At 37.6% G+C, this 22,103-nt stretch overlaps 1 protein-coding gene across 1 annotated transcript in view; it reads right to left on the minus strand.

The window, feature by feature from the left end:
- The window catches only part of LOC121374835 (cAMP-specific 3',5'-cyclic phosphodiesterase 4C-like), a 196,127-nt gene that overhangs the window by 171,345 nt on the left and 2,679 nt on the right, over positions 1 to 22,103 (minus strand). The window lies entirely within an intron of this gene.

Genomic DNA, 22,103 nt, shown 5'->3' on the forward strand with positions numbered 1-22,103 from the left:
GAGCTAGATTCACAAACCTTCTGTTGAATCTTACAAGCCATTACACATGCATTGGGTGAATGGTCTACCACTGAGCTAGATTTACAAACCTTCTGTTGAATCTTACAACCCATTACACATGCATTGGGTAAATATTCTACCACTGAGCTAGATTCACAAACCTTCTGTTGAATCTTACAACCCATTACACACACATTGAATGCTCTACCACTGAGCTATATTCACAAACCTTCTGTTGAATCTTACAAGCCATTGCACATGCATTGGGTGAATGGTCTACCACTGAGCTAGATTCACAAACCTTCTGTTGAATCTTACAACCCATTACACATGCATTGGGTAAATATTCTACCACTGAGCTAGATTCACAAACCTTCTGTTGAATCTTACAACCCATTACACACGCATTGGGTGAATGGTCTACCACTGAGCTAGATTCACAAACCTTCTGTTGAATCTTACAAGCCATTGCACATGCATTGGGTGAATACTCTACCACTGAGCTAGATTCACAAACCTTCTGTTGAATCTTACAAGCCATTGCACATGCATTGGGTGAATACTCTACCACTGAGCTAGATTCACAAACCTTCTGTTGAATCTTACAACCCATTACACACACATTGAATGCTCTACCACTGAGCTATATTCACAAACCTTCTGTTGAATCTTACAAGCCATTGCACATGCATTGGGTGAATGGTCTACCACTGAGCTAGATTCACAAACCTTCTGTTGAATCTTACAACCCATTACACACGCATTGAATACTCTACCACTGAGCTAGATTCACAAACCTTCTGTTGAATCTTACAAGCCATTGCACATGCATTGGGTGAATACTCTACCACTGAGCTAGATTCACAAACCTTCTGTTGAATCTTACAACCCATTACACACACATTGAATGCTCTACCACTGAGCTATATTCACAAACCTTCTGTTGAATCTTACAAGCCATTGCACATGCATTGGGTGAATGGTCTACCACTGAGCTAGATTCACAAACCTTCTGTTGAATCTTACAACCCATTACACACGCATTGAATACTCTACCACTGAGCTAGATTCACAAACCTTCTGTTGAATCTTACAAGCCATTACACATGCATTGGGTGAATGGTCTACCACTGAGCTAGATTTACAAACCTTCTGTTGAATCTTACAACCCATTACACATGCATTGGGTAAATATTCTACCACTGAGCTAGATTCACAAACCTTCTGTTGAATCTTACAACCCATTACACACGCATTGGGTGAATGGTCTACCACTGAGCTAGATTCACAAACCTTCTGTTGAATCTTACAAGCCATTGCACATGCATTGGGTGAATACTCTACCACTGAGCTAGATTCACAAACCTTCTGTTGAATCTTACAAGCCATTGCACATGCATTGGGTGAATACTCTACCACTGAGCTAGATTCACAAACCTTCTGTTGAATCTTACAACCCATTACACACACATTGAATGCTCTACCACTGAGCTATATTCACAAACCTTCTGTTGAATCTTACAAGCCATTGCACATGCATTGGGTGAATGGTCTACCACTGAGCTAGATTCACAAACCTTCTGTTGAATCTTACAACCGATTACACACGCATTGGGTGAATGGTCTACCACTGAGCTATATTCACAAACCTTCTGTTGAATCTTACAACTGATTACACATGCATTGGGTGAATGGTCTACCACTGAGCTAGATTCACAAACCTTCTGTTGAATCTTACAAGCCATTGCACATGCATTGGGTGAATGGTCTACCACTGAGCTAGATTCACAAACCTTCTGTTGAATCTTACAAGCCATTACACATGCATTGGGTGAATGGTCTACCACTGAGCTAGATTCACAAACCTTCTGTTGAATCTTACAAGCCATTGCACATGCATTGGGTGAATACTCTACCACTGAGCTAGATTCACAAACCTTCTGTTGAATCTTACAACCCATTACACACGCATTGAATGCTCTACCACTGAGCTATATTCACAAACCTTCTGTTGAATCTTACAAGCCATTGCACATGCATTGAATGCTCTACCACTGAGCTATATTCACAAACCTTCTGTTGAATCTTACAACCCATTACACACGCATTGAATGCTCTACCACTGAGCTATATTCACAAACTTTCTGTTGAATCTTACAACCGATTACACATGCATTGGGTGAATGGTCTACCACTGAGCTAGATTCACAAACCTTCTGTTGAATCTTACAAGCCATTACACATGCATTGGGTAAATACATATAACTGAGCTAGATTCACAAACTTTCTGTTGAATCTTACAAGCCATTACACATGCATTGGGTGAATACTCTACCACTGAGCTAGATTCACAAACCTTCTGTTGAATCTTACAAGCCATTGCACATGCATTAGGTGAATACTCTACCACTGAGCTAGATTCACAAACCTTCTGTTGAATCTTACAACCCATTACACACGCATTGAATGCTCTACCACTGAGCTATATTCACAAACCTTCTGTTGAATCTTACAAGCCATTGCACATGCATTGGGTGAATGGTCTACCACTGAGCTAGATTCACAAACCTTCTGTTGAATCTTACAAGCCATTACACATGCATTGGGTGAATGGTCTACCACTGAGCTATATTCACAAACCTTCTGTTGAATCTTACAACCGATTACACATGCATTGGGTGAATGGTCTACCACTGAGCTAGATTCACAAACCTTCTGTTGAATCTTACAAGCCATTACACATGCATTGGGTGAATGGTCTACCACTGAGCTAGATTCACAAACCTTCTGTTGAATCTTACAAGCCATTACACATGCATTGGGTGAATGGTCTACCACTGAGCTAGATTCACAAACCTTCTGTTGAATCTTACAAGCCATTGCACATGCATTGGGTGAATACTCTACCACTGAGCTAGATTCACAAACCTTCTGTTGAATCTTACAACCGATTACACATGCATTGGGTGAATGGTCTACCACTGAGCTAGATTCACAAACCTTCTGTTGAATCTTACAAGCCATTACACATGCATTGGGTAAATACATATAACTGAGCTAGATTCACAAACTTTCTGTTGAATCTTACAAGCCATTACACATGCATTGGGTGAATGGTCTACCACTGAGCTAGATTCACAAACCTTCTGTTGAATCTTACAAGCCATTACACATGCATTGGGTAAATACATATAACTGAGCTAGATTCACAAACTTTCTGTTGAATCTTACAAGCATTGGGTGAATGGTCTACCACTGAGCTAGATTCACAAACCTTCTGCTGCAAATCTGAAGCCTTATTCACCAATCCCTTACAAGTTTGCCATCTAGCAGTGCAATGCAGTAAGACTTTCAAATAATGTGATGTTGTCCAAGAGAGCTTTATGAATTAGGCCCCTGAACTACATGTACTTCAAACAAGCATTACACATGTGACATGTCTACCACCCGACTCCATTCAACATGTCAAACATTTATTTTGGTGCTTGTATCCAGTTAAGGTTCAAGCCACCTGAATTGTTTGTCCAGGGCAGTGGGTTAATGATAATTAGTTAGTGAGAGAGAAGTCAATGAATTGGCCGTACATCTCCCCACTGAGTTGTTAAAGCCACTCAGAGCGGGAGCCATCACCGGGATGTGAACCTAGTACTTACCAAGCCCAAGTCCAATGGCTTAACCACTATACTACTGAGGCCAGTTCCATCACACTAATGAAAAAGCAGACAAAAATTTCTGTCAATTAATTGAAAGAAAACACTGAAACTGCAAATGATAGATTTTGGCACGGAACTCTGTTTAAACTGGTGACTGGTCAATAAGACTCAATCCTACCGTCTCAAACTGAACACAAAAGTAATTTCTTTTCATTAGCAAAGTCCTTTCTTGTAATTCCTCCTGCATGATCAGAGAAGTCCTTTCTTCAAATCCTAAGTATTCAGACTGAGTGAAAGCTGAGTGAAAAGCTAAGCAAACTTCTGTAAACGAATTGCCAATTCAATTGACACATGATTGTCTCTGCTCTCTGCAGTAAAAGAGTTTTCAGCGTTGGCAGATGCACGTCTTTTAGCTTTGGTAATGCATGCAAAAGCGCTATGGAACATATGGAAAAGAGTGTTTGATTAACAGGCGACTATTAGGTTTCACAGTAATTACAACACGTGATTTTAGAGAAGTAGTGAATTGCATCCATTTTGGTGCTGGGAACCATCTTCCTAATCATATGCAAACTGCCATTTATGTCCATTATTCAATGTATACAGCTGGGTTCATCTTTTATTTAGAGGGCTGGACATGCATAGCCTACTGGTAAAGTGCACCTTTGATGGGTGGTCGGTCTAAGATTGATCTGCATCAGTGGGCCAATTGGACTATATATCATTTCACTTCACAACTGGTGTGACAAAGGCCGTCAGGGCATAAAATTTAATTTTTTCATACAAACGATATGTCGTTCGTATGGTTTTAGTGTTTGCACGAACGATTTTCTCCAGTGGTTCAGATACAAATGAAAAGGTTAACCGGCAATGGTAATCAAATGAGAATCTAAGATGGGTGATTTTCGTAGCTTTTCTCCAAATTCTTATCATAAATACTAAATTATTATTATTATTGGTATGCTGGGACAACTTGAAAGCTGCCATTTACATTTCAGCACACTACCCCATCAGTTCTGTTACAGGGGAGTACTTGTTGGCACCAAACAATAGTCTGAACGAAACGGGGATTTCCCGGAAGCTTTGAGCTTCCGGGTCTGAACGGAAAGACCCGAAGTTCTGCGAATCCTCGATCGATCCAATCGATGCTGCAACTCAGTATTTCATCATGTTCTAATTTCCACTTCGTTATTTTGAAGTCCCTTATTAAACGTACTATTTTCTTCGCTGTGTATGTCATATTTTAATAAATTGATTTAGCAAGGGTTTTACTTGTTTTCATTACAATACATGTTTCAGAATTAATGCATATATTTCAACGTAACCACACAGGTGTCGAAAAGTAAATAAATATACAGACCTTCACATCGCTTCCTATTTATTGCACAAGTTTATTGTGCGCAAGAATATTTATGTTCTTGCTCACAATAAACGTGTCATTTTTGACATTGTCCAAATTTCCAAACTGCATATTATTTTCCGCATGTAGCGAAATGATCAAAGGGAACGCGCGACTATGTTACTAAATGTTATTGACACTTCTAAGGACAGTGCCGACTTTGTAATTGACTGCGATGTCGAGTTCAAACGGATACATTGTTTTTTTTCTCACACCTGTAATGCTAGGCCCATTCTCTTATTATTTTATTCCAAAAATAGTTATATCAGTTTACATCAGTTTACATTTTCTGACGAGTGATTATATGTTTTGCACGATGATTCTGATTCGTCGTTCGTGTCGATATTGGTTTTGCATAACTGACAGACGAACGACAAAATCGTTCGTGCCAAATTTTATGCCCTGGGCCGTGGTACATACTATCCTATCTATGGGATGTTGCATATAAAAGGTACCTTGCTGATAATCAGAAAGAGTACCTATTGTATGGTATCAGTGGGTTTCCTCTCTCATTATATGTCTGGTCCTTAATCATATGTCCAACATACAATCATAATTAAAATGTGAACATTAAGTACATTATTAAATATAGCATTTCTTCCTTCCTGAGTCTTTTTATTTAGTCTCATATGGACTGGGGAATATGCTGCCAAGGATCACTACAGCTACATGTTTCACAGACTGGTTTATAGACTGCTTACCTTTGTAAAAATCTGTTACCACCATTCAGACAATGATTCAGGAATGCATGTCAGCACACCAGTTTTAATTTCTAATGAGCTGTCTTTTGCACGTTCAGATTTGTCTAACTAGTTTTTGGAGTGGCAGTCTGCCTAGTGGAAAAGACACACACCTGACAAACTATTGGGAATACTCAGGATATATTGTCAAAATATCATTCTGACTTTGCCTTCTGCAGAAATTTGAATATGTTTTTAAGATTACACAATGATTAAAAAGCCCATTGCCATTATATACTCTTCAAAAAAAGAAACGCAAAAGGGTACAAATGGGTTATAACTCCGATTTTATGTTTCCTACCGGTTCATGCTTTGTGAATATAAGGTCATTGCATGTCCCAAACACATTCCCACGGTTACATTCGATAAAACGCAGCTACTGTACAATAAAGTTCCAAAATGTGAATATTCGCAAAAACGCAGCCACGTGCACACCATGTCACCACTGCACGTGCATTGTCTGCACGTGCAACATGAACACCGACAGTATAAAAGTGCAGGGTGTTCGCTTGCCTGGCCTCTGTATCTGGCCGACAGTTGACAATCCAGGACATGCCACGTCTCAGTGAACCGCAGAGAAACAATGCCATCGGCCGACTAGACGCAGGCGAATCCAGAACGGCCATTGCCAGGGCATTCCATGTGTCCCCAAGCACCATCTCCAGACTGTGGGACCGTCACCAGCAACATGGATCAACACGTGACCTCCCTAGATCCGGTCGACCACGGGTCACTACCCCCGGGCAGGACCGCTACATCCGGGTACGCCACCTTCGGGAACGATTGACTACTGCCACCTCCACAGCCGCAGCAATACCAGGTTTGCGCAGGATATCCGACCAGACCGTACGGAACCGTCTACGTGAAGTAGGAATTCGTGCCAGACGTCCAGTTCGAGGTGTCATCTTAACACCACAACACCGTCGACTCCGACTGCAGTGGTGTCAGATTCATCGACAATGGCCTCAACTGCGATGGAGACAGGTGTGGTTCAGTGACGAGTCCCGATTTCTGCTCCGACGTCATGATGGAAGATGTCGCGTGTATAGGCGTCGTGGTGAACGTTATGCGGCAAACTGCGTGCAGGAAGAGGACAGATTCGGCGGGGGTAGTGTCATGGTGTGGGCAGCCATCTCACACACTGGCAGAACTGACCTGGTCCACGTGCAGGGCAACCTGAATGCACAGGGCTACATTGACCAAATCCTCCGGCCACACATCGTTCCAGTTATGGCCAACGCCAACGCAGTGTTCCAACATGACAACGCCAGGCCTCACACATCACGTCTCACAACGGCTTTCTTACAGAACAACAACATTAATGTCCTTCCTTGGCCATCGACATCACCGGATTTGAACCCAATTGAGCATCTATGGGACGAGTTGGACCGACGCCTCCGACAGCGACAACCACAGCCCCAGACCCTGCCCGAGCTGGCAGCAGCCTTGCAGGCCGAGTGGGCCACCATCCCCCGGGACGTCATCCGTACTCTGGTTGCTTCAATGGGCAGGCGGTGCCAGGCAGTTGTCAACACACGCGGAGGCCACACCCGGTATTGACTCCAGATGACCTTGACCTTGGTGGTGTGTCCTATCACTTACTCACAATGGACTAGAGTGAATTGTGAACAATCCTGCAACATTTGGTAATTATCGGACTCACCATTCAATAATTAAATCAATTCTCCAAATGTTACGACAATGTGGTTTTGCGTTTCTTCTTTTGAAGAGTATATAACAGGTATTCTTTTTCAACTAGCAGAAACATATTTTTAATAGGCATTTTTACATTGGCAGTAAGTGTGTAACATTTGGTGTACGTAAGTTTGAGTTGATATGAAAATCACCTCCACAACTTCCCAATCTGCCCAAAGATCAGCATGAACCCTCAAGCTATCAGCTTTGAAACCAATGATATGTTGACATACACAATCACATATATACTGCATGGTGCATGTGAAATACAGAACTGTACCACTTGTTATATATAGTTCACCTTTTTATAGCTTCCACTGCCAGTTTTAGCTGGAAACAAATGTAAAAGTGTCAAAGACCTGGTTGGTACTTGTGGTAATTTAAATTATTAGCTACCTTAACACCAAGCACATCAGTATTTTAGCTGTCAAAACATATCAATTACCCTGAAAGTGTGAAAGTAGGTATATTGGGAACAGGAATTCGAGTAGCGGAAACACGTCATCTTTTTCCTCTGCCGAGTAAGAGAATGTGCATTCCAGCTTGTATTAGACTGTAGATCTACTACTCTGTATCTGTTAGTCTGTCAACCCAAACATATCTCTCATTATAAAGAAATATGGATACAGCCAAAACAAAAATATCCTGAAGCCAAAAAGCCTCTTTTTCCCTCTTATGATGACTTGACCTATTTTGTGGCTTTACGTAATAACATATTCAACTGATGTTCCATAATGCATTCCTAACTTACCAGAGGTGTCTGGACAGGACATACAAATCGGCTATTGGATGTCAAACATTTTGTTTAACTGTAACCTTAAAGGAAACCTGCTACATTTTTTTTCTTAATAGCAGCAATGTATCCTTTACATGTCATTTCCTCAATGGAACAACAGCACACACCATAGCATTTGACATACCAGTTGTGAGGCACAGGTTTCTGGTATCCAAATGAAAGGATTTATAATCTTAGTGCTCCACTTGATACATCAGAGGTGAGATACAGGACAAAATTACTACATAAACAGCAGAAACTATAAACAGCTGCCGATGTGTTTGAAAAGCAGACACTCTAAATAATTAGCTACATGTAAGAGAATGGTACTGTACATGTGACTGAATCCTACAGTTTCTTATTAAAGTGTTATTAAAGTGTTCATTACTGTACATCCTGTGTGTTCTAGGATGTCCTCCTGTCTTATTGAAGACACACATGAATAGACGCCCAAGGCTGCACTACTCTTCATGTGACCATTTAGAGAACAGGTACCAGACTTTAAAGAGTATTGGGTTTTTCTGAAGTACCTTTTAGAAATACATGATAAGATCGATGAGAGATAATTTCTGCACTATCATTTTGGCTAATACAAAATAAATGTAAAATTTACTGTGATTTCACTTTAAACCAATATTGAGTAAATAGTACAATTTTTTAAATTACAATATTTTCTTCAAACAGATGCATCATTAGTAATCTTTAAATAAAAATGTTTCAACAGCAATTTTGCTTTGAATGTTTTAGCATTCTAAAAATGGAACACTATATATGAATCCAATTTGTTACTGTAGGGATTTGCACAGTGATATCATTTGAATACTGCAAAATCCAGATACTGACTCCAAACCCTGAGTGAGTGCTCCGCAAGGCTCAATGGGTAGGTGTAAACCACTTGCACCGACCAGTGATCCATAACTGGTTCAACAAAGGCCATGGTTTGTGCTATCCTGCCTGTGGGAAGCGCAAATAAAAGATCCCTTGCTGCCAATCGGAAGAGTAGCCCATGTAGTGGCGACAGCGGGTTTCCTCTCAAAATCTGTGTGGTCCTGAACCATATGTCTGACGCCATATAACCGTAAATAAAATGTGTTGAGTGCGTCGTTAAATAAAACACTTCTTTCTTTCTTTCTTGAATACTACAAAGATTGGATTTATCAAATTGGATAATTTAAGCAATATGCTACAAGTAATGTGTAACATAATAATAAAAAAGAAGGGTTTTTTTATTGCTTAATCACTAGGATCACAGCCTTTAATTAAAGCAGACTGCCAAGAACTGTGTTAAGATGTCAAAATTAGTGGGGTTTGCATGCCTCAAAATGGTTAATTATCATATTCATAGCATATGAATATTATTATGTAAAGAACACAAAACATGCATGTATGAAATTTAATTGCACTATAAACCAACTGTAGTATTTACTTCTTAATCTTTCCTACAAGCAGTAACATGAAAATTCATATTACACAAATAAATAAACAAGTATGTACATACGAACATAAACTTACCATCAAAGGGTTTTACAGCTCATATATCTCAGCACAAAGACTACGATAGTCTGGTTGCCCACATCAACATACAAAGAAGTGACCACGACTGATTACGATCACAACATCAATGAAATCATTAAACCCTCATCTTGCTATAGTGACAAAGCACACAGAACTGTCCATTGACAATCCATGCTGTCGAAATCCACAAACGTCAGACTTGCATGTAAACATGAGAACACTGTGAACTAATTCAACACAAATCAAGCATATTCTCTTTGAAATTAAACAGTGAATGCAGCAAATTCAATGAGATGAAACATAATAGCATGTTCACTAATAACAAGAAATTCTTGAGGTTTCCATAGTAAACATAATGAAGCTCCTTCAAGTAGTTACATCAAGCTGACTCAAATTAACATGAATTTTTTCTCTTTCTTAATCCAATCTGTAACTGTGATGGTTGAACAGGCCAGAAACAAATGAATAAAGATAACCCAGTGAGAAAACAAACATCGACTATCAGATATCGAACAATGCTTTGTGATGCATTATTAATACCAATGTGAAAATAAACATGGCTGATAACAAAAATGTTATTAAAGGTCCGAGCTATATTAATACCAGTGACGTACAGTCAGATCTTGCTACAAAGACAGTAGATATACTACAACATTTACACAAGCTGACCAAAATGTGTCAGTAAATACAGGAACAAATGCACACCATTGTTATTCTATTTATTACACTGGAATTCACACTTTCTGACACTGACAGGAAATTAGGAACAAATGTATAACCAACTTCTAAACGTACCTCTTTACAATGACATTACATATTCAAAGATGCCATAACGAGTTGATGTGGACACTATTTTTTTTTTTATAATAACTGCAATGCATTAATTATTTAAATTTTATATAATGATAAAGTAACCCGGGGACAAAAACTGTCATTGTGACAAGGTCTGACAGTAGTGTTATAAATCAGTAGCTAGAATGGGAAATAACTCATTTGAGAGTGTATGATCTCAAGCAAGTAGCATATAACAATGAACTGCAAGCAGCAAACTGTGTCCAACAGAATACAGAAAACAAGTAATAATATATGTTCTTTTAGGACTGTTAATTTTATTTTCCTCTAGCACTGATGGATTAAATGGTGTCCAAGTGTTTGAATCTCAAGAGTAATAAACAAAGAGACGTTCTCTTGACAGACTTTTTCAGCTTCAGTTCATTCGGTAAGTTTTAAAATGCATAGCTGCAGTCAACTTATTGATTTATGATTAAACAGCTGCATTTTACAAATTGTATTATTCACAAGTCATGCAACAGAACTATTTAGAATGACAATTCCATTAAATCAAGACAAAGGTAACATTGGAAAGTTGGAAATGTGATAACATACTATGTACAGTGAATTTTTTAGAAATTAATATTTTTGTTTTGTTTTGTTTGTTTTTTTATCAAAAGAAGAAAACAAAACTTGCCACAAGTTAAGAAATTTGTTTCAGATAATTATGTTTGTTATATGAATATTATGCAAAACTGTAAATACTGTTCTTGAAGTCATTAAACAAAAGTTACATGTATGTAAAAATAGGTGCAACCAGTTTCTGTAATAATTTCCATATGACAGTTAACAAGATCCTTGAACATTAACTTGTAACACATCTCACAAACAAAGTCTAGGACTTTTCAATACCAAATTAAAAAATGTTTCAATAATAAAAAAAAGTCTACTATTCCTCAGACCTATTTGCTCACAGTATTATACTAAGCAAAATTAATTAAGGGCCACAGATTTTTGTTTGCTGTTGCCACTTCACGGGCTATTCTTTTCGATTAGCAGCAAGGGATCTTTTATATGCACCATCCCACAGGCAGGATAGCCTTTGATATACCAGTCGTGGTGCACTGGCTGGAGTGACAAATAGCCCAATGGGCCCACCAACAGGGATCGATCCCACACCGACCGTGCATCGAGCGAGCGCTGTACCACTAGGCTACATCCCACACACCCCAATGGGACCAAGAAAAAATACTGCTTTTAAAGGGTATCCAGATTAGAGAGGTTATCTTCTACACTGATATTTAAAATGGGGCTATGAAAAACATCAAGTTTTGAGGGAATTCTGGTTTACAGGGGTTTCATGTTTGAGGGGTTTTCTCTGTATAAAGAAATATGCTGAAAATATCTACTGACTTTTAATTAATTTTGTTGAGTATGTGATAACACCCGATACCCATACACATGTAAAAACATATATATACGTATATGTATATGCAAATGTGTTTGTTCAATAGGTGTGTTAGAGTACTTGAAACTGTACACTCTACAAGCAATATAGCACAGTAAATGTGTTGATTCTTATTCAGCATGCATAATTGTCAGATATGTTATCTGCTTACACCATTTGAAAAACTATTTACATCAGCAAATTGCATACATAACAGATAGTACTCACATATTCATGTTAAATTTACGTTAATCACTAATAAATTAGAATTTTATGTCATTATTAACCACATGGCTCAACATAAACTGCTCTGTGTTGATTGTATGTAATATGCTGAACATACTGGCACAATCTCTCTGTGACTAAAAATATATTGTATAACAGATTTTTGTTTGCATTACTTGTTTTTTGTTAACACCTCTGCTAAGTGTTCTGGAAGTGGTGATGGTCAATGGAAAAACAGTTATATTATTTTATATACGTACATCCATGTTTGATAGTAAATATACTGACATCCAACTTTACAAGGCTTGAAATTGTATTACAGAAAATCAACAAACGGTACAGTTAATATGAAAGTATTATGAAGTTAAACATCTAAACATCACAATGCATTTTGTGATACATGCATGCAAAGTGTTTGTACGGTGGTTTCTAAATTGGTTCTTTTTAGATTAGCAGCAATATTTTTCAAATTATTCAAATTTTAAGAATGTAAAATTTCTTTTGTACAACAGTACACTAACAAATGTATGATTGCTGTTTTAAATGTATTAAATTGATTCATTTATCATAAAATTTTAATTGCAACAAATATAATAAACTATTAGGCAATCATGTCAAGAAAATAAGCTGACATTATTTATCATTAGAATGATGATTTATGCCAACAAATTGTAGAACTCGATAAAAAAAATTGGTAATAATGAAACTCCCGAGCTATTATATATGACTATAATGAAGATTTATGCCAACAAATTGTACAAGTTGGTATACTTTACAGGGATAATGATAACCAGAACATGATGGGTTACACAAATCCACTATTTTAAACCACAGATTATTATTTATGCTGTGCATTTCAGATGTTGGTAATTTTTTTGGCTACTGCTTAGCCTATAATTTTTATTGTTAAACTAGCTATTCAGGGTGATTTTCTGCTGGGCTTTTTGAAGATAACATCTTTCAACCATAAATAATGTTTAGAACAGAAACAGTGTATTAACTATAATGCCAGTATCATGGAAACATGGACATATTTTTTTTATGGATCAATGAAATTATTAAGATACTTTCAATAACAGCTTTTGCCAAGCAACAACATTTTACTTGTCAAATTTAATATCTCTACATCTGGTCAGTCTCCTAGTCAGTAATAATGAATCTCTTAAATGGCTAATCTCGACAGTGGATACCATTTAGACTTCAGTTAAGCATCTCAAGTCTCTGCTTGGGTTTTTCTGAAGGCCAGAGATCAGAAGGTGAAGGTTTGAGGATTGTTGTAATCAACAGAATGAGACTCACAATTAGTATTGTTATACCAACAGACATCAATGTGAATTGTTGACATCAAACGCTCACCTGGCACTCGGTCGGTCTAGGATCGATCCATGCTGGTGGACCCATTGGGCCATTTCTCGTTCTAACCAGTGCACCACAACTGGTCTATTAAAGGCCATATGGTATGCATATAAAAGATCCCTTGCTATTAATGGAAAAATGTAGCGAGTGTCCTCTATAAAATATGTCAAAATTACCAAATATTTGACATCCAACAGTTGATGATTAATAAATCAATGTGCTGTAGTTCTAGTTGTTAAACAAAAGCGATTTTAACGTTGTTGACATCTATTGTGAGAAGCAGTGCACTATTGTGAGAAGCAGTGTACTATTATGAAAAGCAGTGCACTAATGTGAGAAGCAGTGCACTATTGTGAGAAGCAGTGCACTATTGTGAGAAGCAGTGCACTGATGTGAGAAGCAGTGCACTAATGTGAGAAGCAGTGCACTATTGTGAGAAGCAGTGCACTATTGTGAGAAGCAGTGCACTATTGTGAGAAGCAGTGCACTATTGTGAGAAGCAGTGCACTGATGTGAGAAGCAGTGCACTAATGTGAGAAGCAGTGCACTAATGTGAGAAGCAGTGCACTAATGTGAGAAGCAGTGCACTATTGTGAGAAGCAGTGCACTATTGTGAGAAGCAGTGTACTAATGTGAGAAGCAGTGTACTAAATCTTGTTTTTAGCTCAGTCTGTTGAGTGCTCGTCTGAGTTGCTACAGTCAAAGGATTGAATCCTCAGTAAAGTGTTTCCATCCTGGCATATAAAAGATCCCTTCATGTAATAATGTAAAATATAGTGTGTTTCCTCTGACTGCATGTGACAATGACCAACAGTTGTCATCCAGTAGCCAAAGATTAATAAATCAATGTGATATAGCGGTGTCATTAAAACAAACAAACCCTCTCTTTCCCCATTCATTGTAGTGTTATTTGCATGTCCTCATCACAATGTATGTAACTGCTCAGAAATCTTCTTCACTGAATTATAGCTCTTTGAGCTTCCCTTGTACTACTCTCCAAATAAAATATTGTCTACTGAAGTACTATACTAAGTTAAAAAGGTTCAGCACTTTTGTAAATGTGCTTAAATAAAAGAAAACTGGCGACTTTCAAAGTGAAACCAGACACTGGGTTTTACTGATGCACCACTCGTTATTTTAAGTAACAGAAGATTCTCAATACAAAGTGAAACCAGACACTGGGTTTTACTGATGCACCACTTGTTATTTTAAGTAACAGAAGATTCTCAATACAAAGTGAAACCAGACACTGGGTTTTACTGATGCACCACTTGTTATTTTAAGTAACAGAAGATTCTCAATACAAAGTGAAATGCATAACTGTTACTTTTAAACTAAATGCAATATTACCAAATTTGCTAAACTTTTTTTGTCTCTCTATATATGCATGTGTAGTAATGTTTGTGTGAGGTTAAAGTTTGTTTTTGTCTCTCTATATATGCATGTGTAGTAATGTTTGTGTGAGGTTAAAGTTTGTTTTTGTCTCTCTATATATGTTAAAGTTTGTTTTTGTCTCTCTATATATGTGTGTAGTAATGTTTGTGTGAGGTTAAAGTTTGTTTTTGTCTATCTATATATGCATGTGTAGTAATGTTTGTGTGAGGTTAAAGTTTGTTTTTGTCTCTGTATATATGCATGTGTAGTAATGTTTGTGTGAGGTTAAAGTTTGTTTTTGTCTCTCTATATATGCATGTGTAGTAATGTTTGTGTGAGGTTAAAGTTTGTTTTTGTCTCTCTATATATGCATGTGTAGTAATGTTTGTGTGAGGTTAAAGTTTGTTTTTGTCTCTCTATATATGCATGTGTAGTAATGTTTGTGTGAGGTTAAAGTTTGTTTTTGTCTCTGTATATATGCATGTGTAGTAATGTTTGTGTGAGGTTAAAGTGTGTTTTTGTCTCTCTATATATGCATGTGTAGTAATGTTTGTGTGAGGTTAAAGTTTGTTTTTGTCTCTCTATATATGCATGTGTAGTAATGTTTGTGTGAGGTTAAAGTTTGTTTTTGTCTCTCTATATATGCATGTGTAGTAATGTTTGTGTGAGGTTAAAGTTTGTTTTTGTCTCTGTATATATGCATGTGTAGTAATGTTTGTGTGAGGTTAAAGTGTGTTTTGTTTACCAACACCATTAGAACACATTGATTTATTAACCATCGGCTATTCAATGTCAACCATTTGGCAGTGCACTAATGTGACAAGCAGTGCACTAATGTGAGAAGCAGTGCACTATTGTGAGAAGCAGTGCACTATTGTGAGAAGCAGTGTACTATTGTGAGAAGCAGTGTACTAAATCTTGTTTTTAGCTCAGTCTGTTGAGTGCTCGTCTGAGTTGCTACAGTCAAAGGATTGAATCCTCAGTAAAGACATGCAGTCTTAGAGAAGAAACCTGCTACATTTTCCATTATGAGCAAGGGATATTTTATATGCACCATCCCAGACAGGATAGCACATACCACAGCCTTTGATGTACCAGTCATGGTGCACTAGATTAAATATTAGATTGAACACTATCTGTTACTTTGTTACATGTCTTCAAGCACGCATCTTCAAGATACCTGTTTGAAAAGCTTCATATTGCAAATATTAATACACTAATGAAATGGTCCATACATAGCCCAGTGGTAAAGTGCACACACCTGATGTGTAGTCAGTTTAAAGGGAAAGTCAACTCAAACATGAGTTTTATGTGTTGGAAAGATGCATACCCCGAACACCAACACATACTGACACTTTAAGAAATGAAAAACACATAATTTTAGAGTTAATGATTTTTTAAATTATTCCTGCTAACTGGGAGCAGCCATTTTGTTTCATTTTCATTGCACCTGGTACTATAGCTTGGGACGAAGTGATGTCAGCTCCAACCAACTCCTGTATGCACAGTATAAACAAATGCAGTAATTTACGACAAGGTGCTTTGCTTTCATCAATCTGACTTGTAAAACACCATAAATGACTTGATAGCAGGGGTGGGGGAAAATAAAATTGTCAATCGGTCCCACTTGATGTTATCATTAACGGAGGGGGGAGGGGGGGAAGAAAGGAATAAAAAAAAAAAACTTAATCACTGAAAAAAAACCCACCCCACAAATTGTATATATTTTACATAATGGAATAAATAATATAAAAAAGGAATAAAAGCTATGAATTTAAATCCCATATATGTATAAAAAGTACGAATATTCAGTACTGTGTCCTGAAAATTAATAAAAGATCGCACCGTTGAAGCGTTTGACAACCTTAGCTAGCACATGTTTAGACAAAGAGATTAATAACGTCATCACTGATTGGACGAAATTTGACCTCTACTGGCTCTTGAGATAACCAGTACATGTAGCTGTTCTGCTTACTCCCACTTGACCGGCCTCGGTGGCGTCGTGGTAGGCCATCGGTCTACAGGCTGGTAGGTACTGGGTTCGGATCCCAGTCGAGGCATGGGATTTTTAATCCAGATACCGACTCCAAACCCTGAGTGAGTGCTTCGCAAGGCTCAATGGGTAGGTGTAAACCACTTGCACCGACCAGTGATCCATAACTGGTTCAACAAAGGCCATGGTTTGTGCTATCCTGCCTGTGGGAAGCGCAAATAAAAGATCCCTTGCTGCTAATCGGAAGAGCAGCCCATGTAGTGGCGACAGCGGGTTTCCTCTCAAAATCTGTGTGGTCCTTAACCATATGTCTGACGCCATATAACCATAAAAAAAATGTGTTGAGTGCGTCGTTAAATAAAACATTTCTTTCTTTCTTACTCCCACTTGTTAACAAAAAAGTGGAAACCTTTTGTTAATTTTAAAATCCTTTATAATTATTGGATAGACTACATTGAACAGTCAACAATAAATACATTTATAGATTATTTCAGTATATTTTATGCTATTTCAAGCAGTTTGTATTGCACAAAAGTCTCTTGCTTCTGACTGGGACACTCGACTCGACAAAGCTCCGTACATAGGTTTTGACAGGTGTTGATTGTAACCAGTTGCAAACTCTGGGTCCTTTGTTTTAATTTGATGGCTCTCTCACCAAGAATGGTGTTATTGTTAACGTCTGTTTAATCTCTTGATTGGTTCAGCAACTTTGACAAAATTAATGTCAAGCCTAGTGGCTGTGGATTGACACTACTGTAGGTCCGACTTCAGTGACTGACGATATATACTTAGGCAGACTTCAAAATCACAGACGTCTTGCCACTAGCCATATTGACCACTATTTATTTATGATTTTAAATCATGCATGAGATACCGATGTCTTGGCAGGCCTGTCCACTTGACGGATAAGAATTTGTTCCAATAATAGAAATGGACAGGTGCTTCGGACCGACAAGAATGACAAAAGTGGGACCGGCAAACACACGTTTTTAAAAAATAATTTCGGTCTCAGAGATCGAGAATCGGTCCCAGACCGGGAGAAAAGGGCTTTTCCCCACCCCTGCTTGATAGTATAATAAACTATTTAACAAAATAAATTTTTTCAATTTCCTTTTATAGAACGAAATGGAGTTATAGTATTTTACTCATTTTAAAAAATCCAAAGAAAAAATGCATATTATTAGGCCTATTGGTTGGGTATGTTGGAGCAAAAATCATGATACCCAAGTGATAATGTTCTCTTCTTTGGGACTGCATAATTGGTCAGTTTTGTAATATTAGATGGCAAAGTCTACTTAATCAAGAGTTTTACATAATTATTTATAGTAATAAAGCAGGATGGCTGATAATGGTTATTACCATTTTAGGGGTGGCAGGTTATCCCAAAATACTCTGTGGTGTTAATAAAACCGCACATATTTTTTGTGTGTGTCTAGACAACGGTAATTAATTACTTTGACTGGTTACCTTCCAAATATACACCTACCAATCAGGAATCATAGAAAGAGCAGACCAATTAACTAAGAAAATACTCCATTTATCATTTCTAGACGTATGCATGGACAAAACATGATAGTTATTTCGAAACTTTGACAATGGTGGCTTAGTGTGTATTGAAAATAATATATACTGTACTTTGGGAGAGTGGAGCAACCAAAAATATTTTTGATGCTGACCTCTCTTATGCAAGGTAATTTTTCACCCAGATATTTGTGTGTAGATGTTATTGTGCATTTGGGTAAAGTTTGAGGCATACACCCTAAATATTAAAATGAAACAAATTTACTTAATTTTAATAATTTACGAGGCTCGTTCACCCCACACACACTGAGCTACCCACCTTATGAGTATTGTTATAATCATGAAAGCAAATTAAGGCAAAAAAAAAGAAAAGAAAAAGACTTTCAAATGTAACCAATGCAACTCAAACTATATAAAATCAGCCTAGCCACAAACTAGTTGTTTACAAAACAATCTCAGAAGCTATATACAATTCTTATCACACAGCCACCAACACCAACTATCATATATTTGTGAAAAGATGATAAAACATAAGAAAACACATTAATTCATCTTCTGTTATACAGGAAACCCTATCACATGAGACAGCTGACAGATCTACGTCTCTATGCTCAGTGAAGTTATAGTCAATTCAGATACACCAGAGATACACTAGGGGGGAGAGGCCAGGTGCCCGGGCCCCCACCCCCTAAATTTTGTGACAGTTATAATTTTATTATATATATTAATTTTTTTTTTTTTACAATCCTATCCAAACCTCCCCCAAAGTTCCATTGGCATTCCGTTTCATGTCACTGCCCCCCCCCCCCCCCCCCCCAATAGATTTTCTGGATCCGCCACTTATACACATGTAGGAAATGATGTAGGACTGAGTCTAGACTGGCAGGAGAAGGCTAAGGCCGCAATTGTGAAGCAAGGTTGGGGGGGAGGGGGGAAGGGTCTTTTCAAATATTGACATTCTTCAGGCTTAGTGGAAGGAAATGAATATTTGACTGGGGCGGACTAACTGCAATGAAGGGTGCAAAGCCCACTAAAAACATTTAAAAAAAAAGATGCCTTGAAATGCAATTTCCTTCTTCTACAAGTAAAATCCATCAGGACAAGTAAAGTTTATTTTGTTTAACGACACCACTAGAGCACATTGATTAATTAATCATTGGCTATTAGATGTCAAACATTTCGTAATTCTAACACGTAGTCATCAGAGGAAACCTGCTACATTTTTCCTAATGCAGCAAGGGATCTTTTATATGCACTTTCCCACAGACAGAAAGCACATACCACGACCATTGACCAGTGGTGGTGCACTAGGTGGAATGAGAAAACCCCCCAGTCAATTGACCATCAGGACAAATACAGGTATATATGCATATGTAATTTAAAAAATAAAGTTTGCTTTGAACAAGGGTGGTTCAATACCCCTCTGCACATGTGCCTGAATTTAAAATAAAGCAAAACTCCAATCTAAAGTAAACCTCAGTGAGTATCAAAACAGGATGTTGCAATTCCAGATATATACAATCTTGAAGTAATTTTAAAAAAACCCAACTGTTCAAAGTCTGACATATGAAATGAAATCTCCATGCTATGTCAAAATATCCCTGGCTCTTAAATCAGTATGCAGTAAATATATACAGTACTTAATCCTTTAATGTTGGATGCAGGATGTTTACAAATCTGATTACCCGATACATTTAGTACATGAACATTTGATAAAAATTTAAATAAACAAATTAGCCACTCGCATCTATAAACAGTAGTATAGTTTTATCTGTGGGAAATGCAGTAGGAAATAAAAAAAATGTGTGTAAAGAAAAAGAAAATATCAAATAGTCATGATTATTGAACACATGCCTCTGCTAATGTGCAGTAAAATTTAATTTTAGTAATGTAAATAAAACTATTCATGGGGAAATCTTGATGGATGGATGGATGTATGGATGGATGAATGGATGGATTGATGGATGGATGGATGGATGGATGGATGGATGGATCAATGTGTGAATGTATGTATGGATGGATGGACGGATAGATAGATAGATAATAAATGGATGAATGGTTGAAAATGGATGGATGAATGAATGAATGAATGAATGAATGAATGAATGGATGGATGGATGGATGGATGGATGGATGGATGGATGGATTGGTAAATAATAGGTAGATGGATAGATGGATGGATAGATGGATGGAGGGATCAATGGTTGAAGGATGAATGGATGGAAAAGCCAGACCTGTGGAAATAAGCTGAACAAACATACAAGTGTAAGGTTAGATCAACAAACAAATGCATTATTTGGAGTCACAAAAATATAAACATAATTTTTTTTTTAAATTACATACCTTTGACAAGTCTGAGCAATCACCAAAGCACATCAGATTCACCACTTGGCTGGCTAACTGGCTGCCTGACTGACTGACTGGCTGGCTGGCTGACTGGCTGGCTGGTTGGAAATCACTCCTAGTAGACTGTTGATGACTGGCATCAATCCACGATGTTAAAGCATGAACTCCACACAATCACAAGTTATCAACATTCACCCTGGTTCTAGCATGTGAATGAACCATACAGGAATATTATGTTGAAAATTTGAGTTTCTGAACACTTCATAACATTTTCTTGCTGCAAATTCCAGTCTTGCTCCGTGGGCAATAAACAAAGCTTGCTTACTTCCAGCAAGAATACTTGAATCAACGATCAATTAGCAAGACCTGTAGGCTGATTCAGACAACTCCATAAAACGTTCAGGTTTGTCAGTGTGTAGGTTTCCTACTTGACCATGACAGACCCGGAAAGCAGCTGATTTTATTTCCACACTCCACCTTTGGGAGCCAGCTTCCTCATCTGGTAACCTTTCAGTGTTATGAGGTCTTCAACAAAATTCTCTAATCATTCTTTCTTTAAGAGATTTATTGCCCCGAAGACCAGTTTACAAAATATAAATAAATTCACATGAATGCCATCAGCTCTACTGACTCCTTAAACTTTTTTTTGTCAATTATTTTGAGATGTGAAGATTTCAAAATACATTTGTCCTCTTGGAAATATTTCTGGTCTTAGCTGTGTGACACAACAACATAGAAAGTAGGTCACTGAAATTCTTTTGTTATATCGGTCATCATAGTTATGGGGAGGAAACAAGTAGACCTCTGACAACAGATCTATGCATCAGTATACAAATGTCTTAACCTATATCTATGTGGAGTGAACCAGCTGATAACACAGTAATTAGGAGCCATTCTACTAATGGGTAGCACACAGAGATGGTGACAGATCTAACATTTTAAACTATGGTGGGAGATCACTTAGTTACCATGGTACTCTATTAGAATGGCTTCACTTGATTGTAGGGTAGAAACAACAAACAAATCAAGTAAGTAATAAACGTTTTGATATAAGACCGTAAAATATTGTTATGGGAAGCACACAGAGATGGGAGCAGATATAACATTTTAAACTATGGTGGGAGATCACTTAGTTACCATGGTACTCTATTAGAATGGCTTCACTTGATTGTAGGGTAGAAACAACAAACAAATCAAGTAAGTAATAAACGTTTTGATATAAGACCGTAAAATATTGTTATGGGAAGCACACAGAGATGGGAGCAGATATAACATTTTAAACTGGTGGGAGCT

Source organism: Gigantopelta aegis, chromosome 6 (genome assembly GCF_016097555.1).
Source record: "Gigantopelta aegis isolate Gae_Host chromosome 6, Gae_host_genome, whole genome shotgun sequence".
Classification (NCBI taxonomy): domain Eukaryota; kingdom Metazoa; phylum Mollusca; class Gastropoda; order Neomphalida; family Peltospiridae; genus Gigantopelta; species Gigantopelta aegis.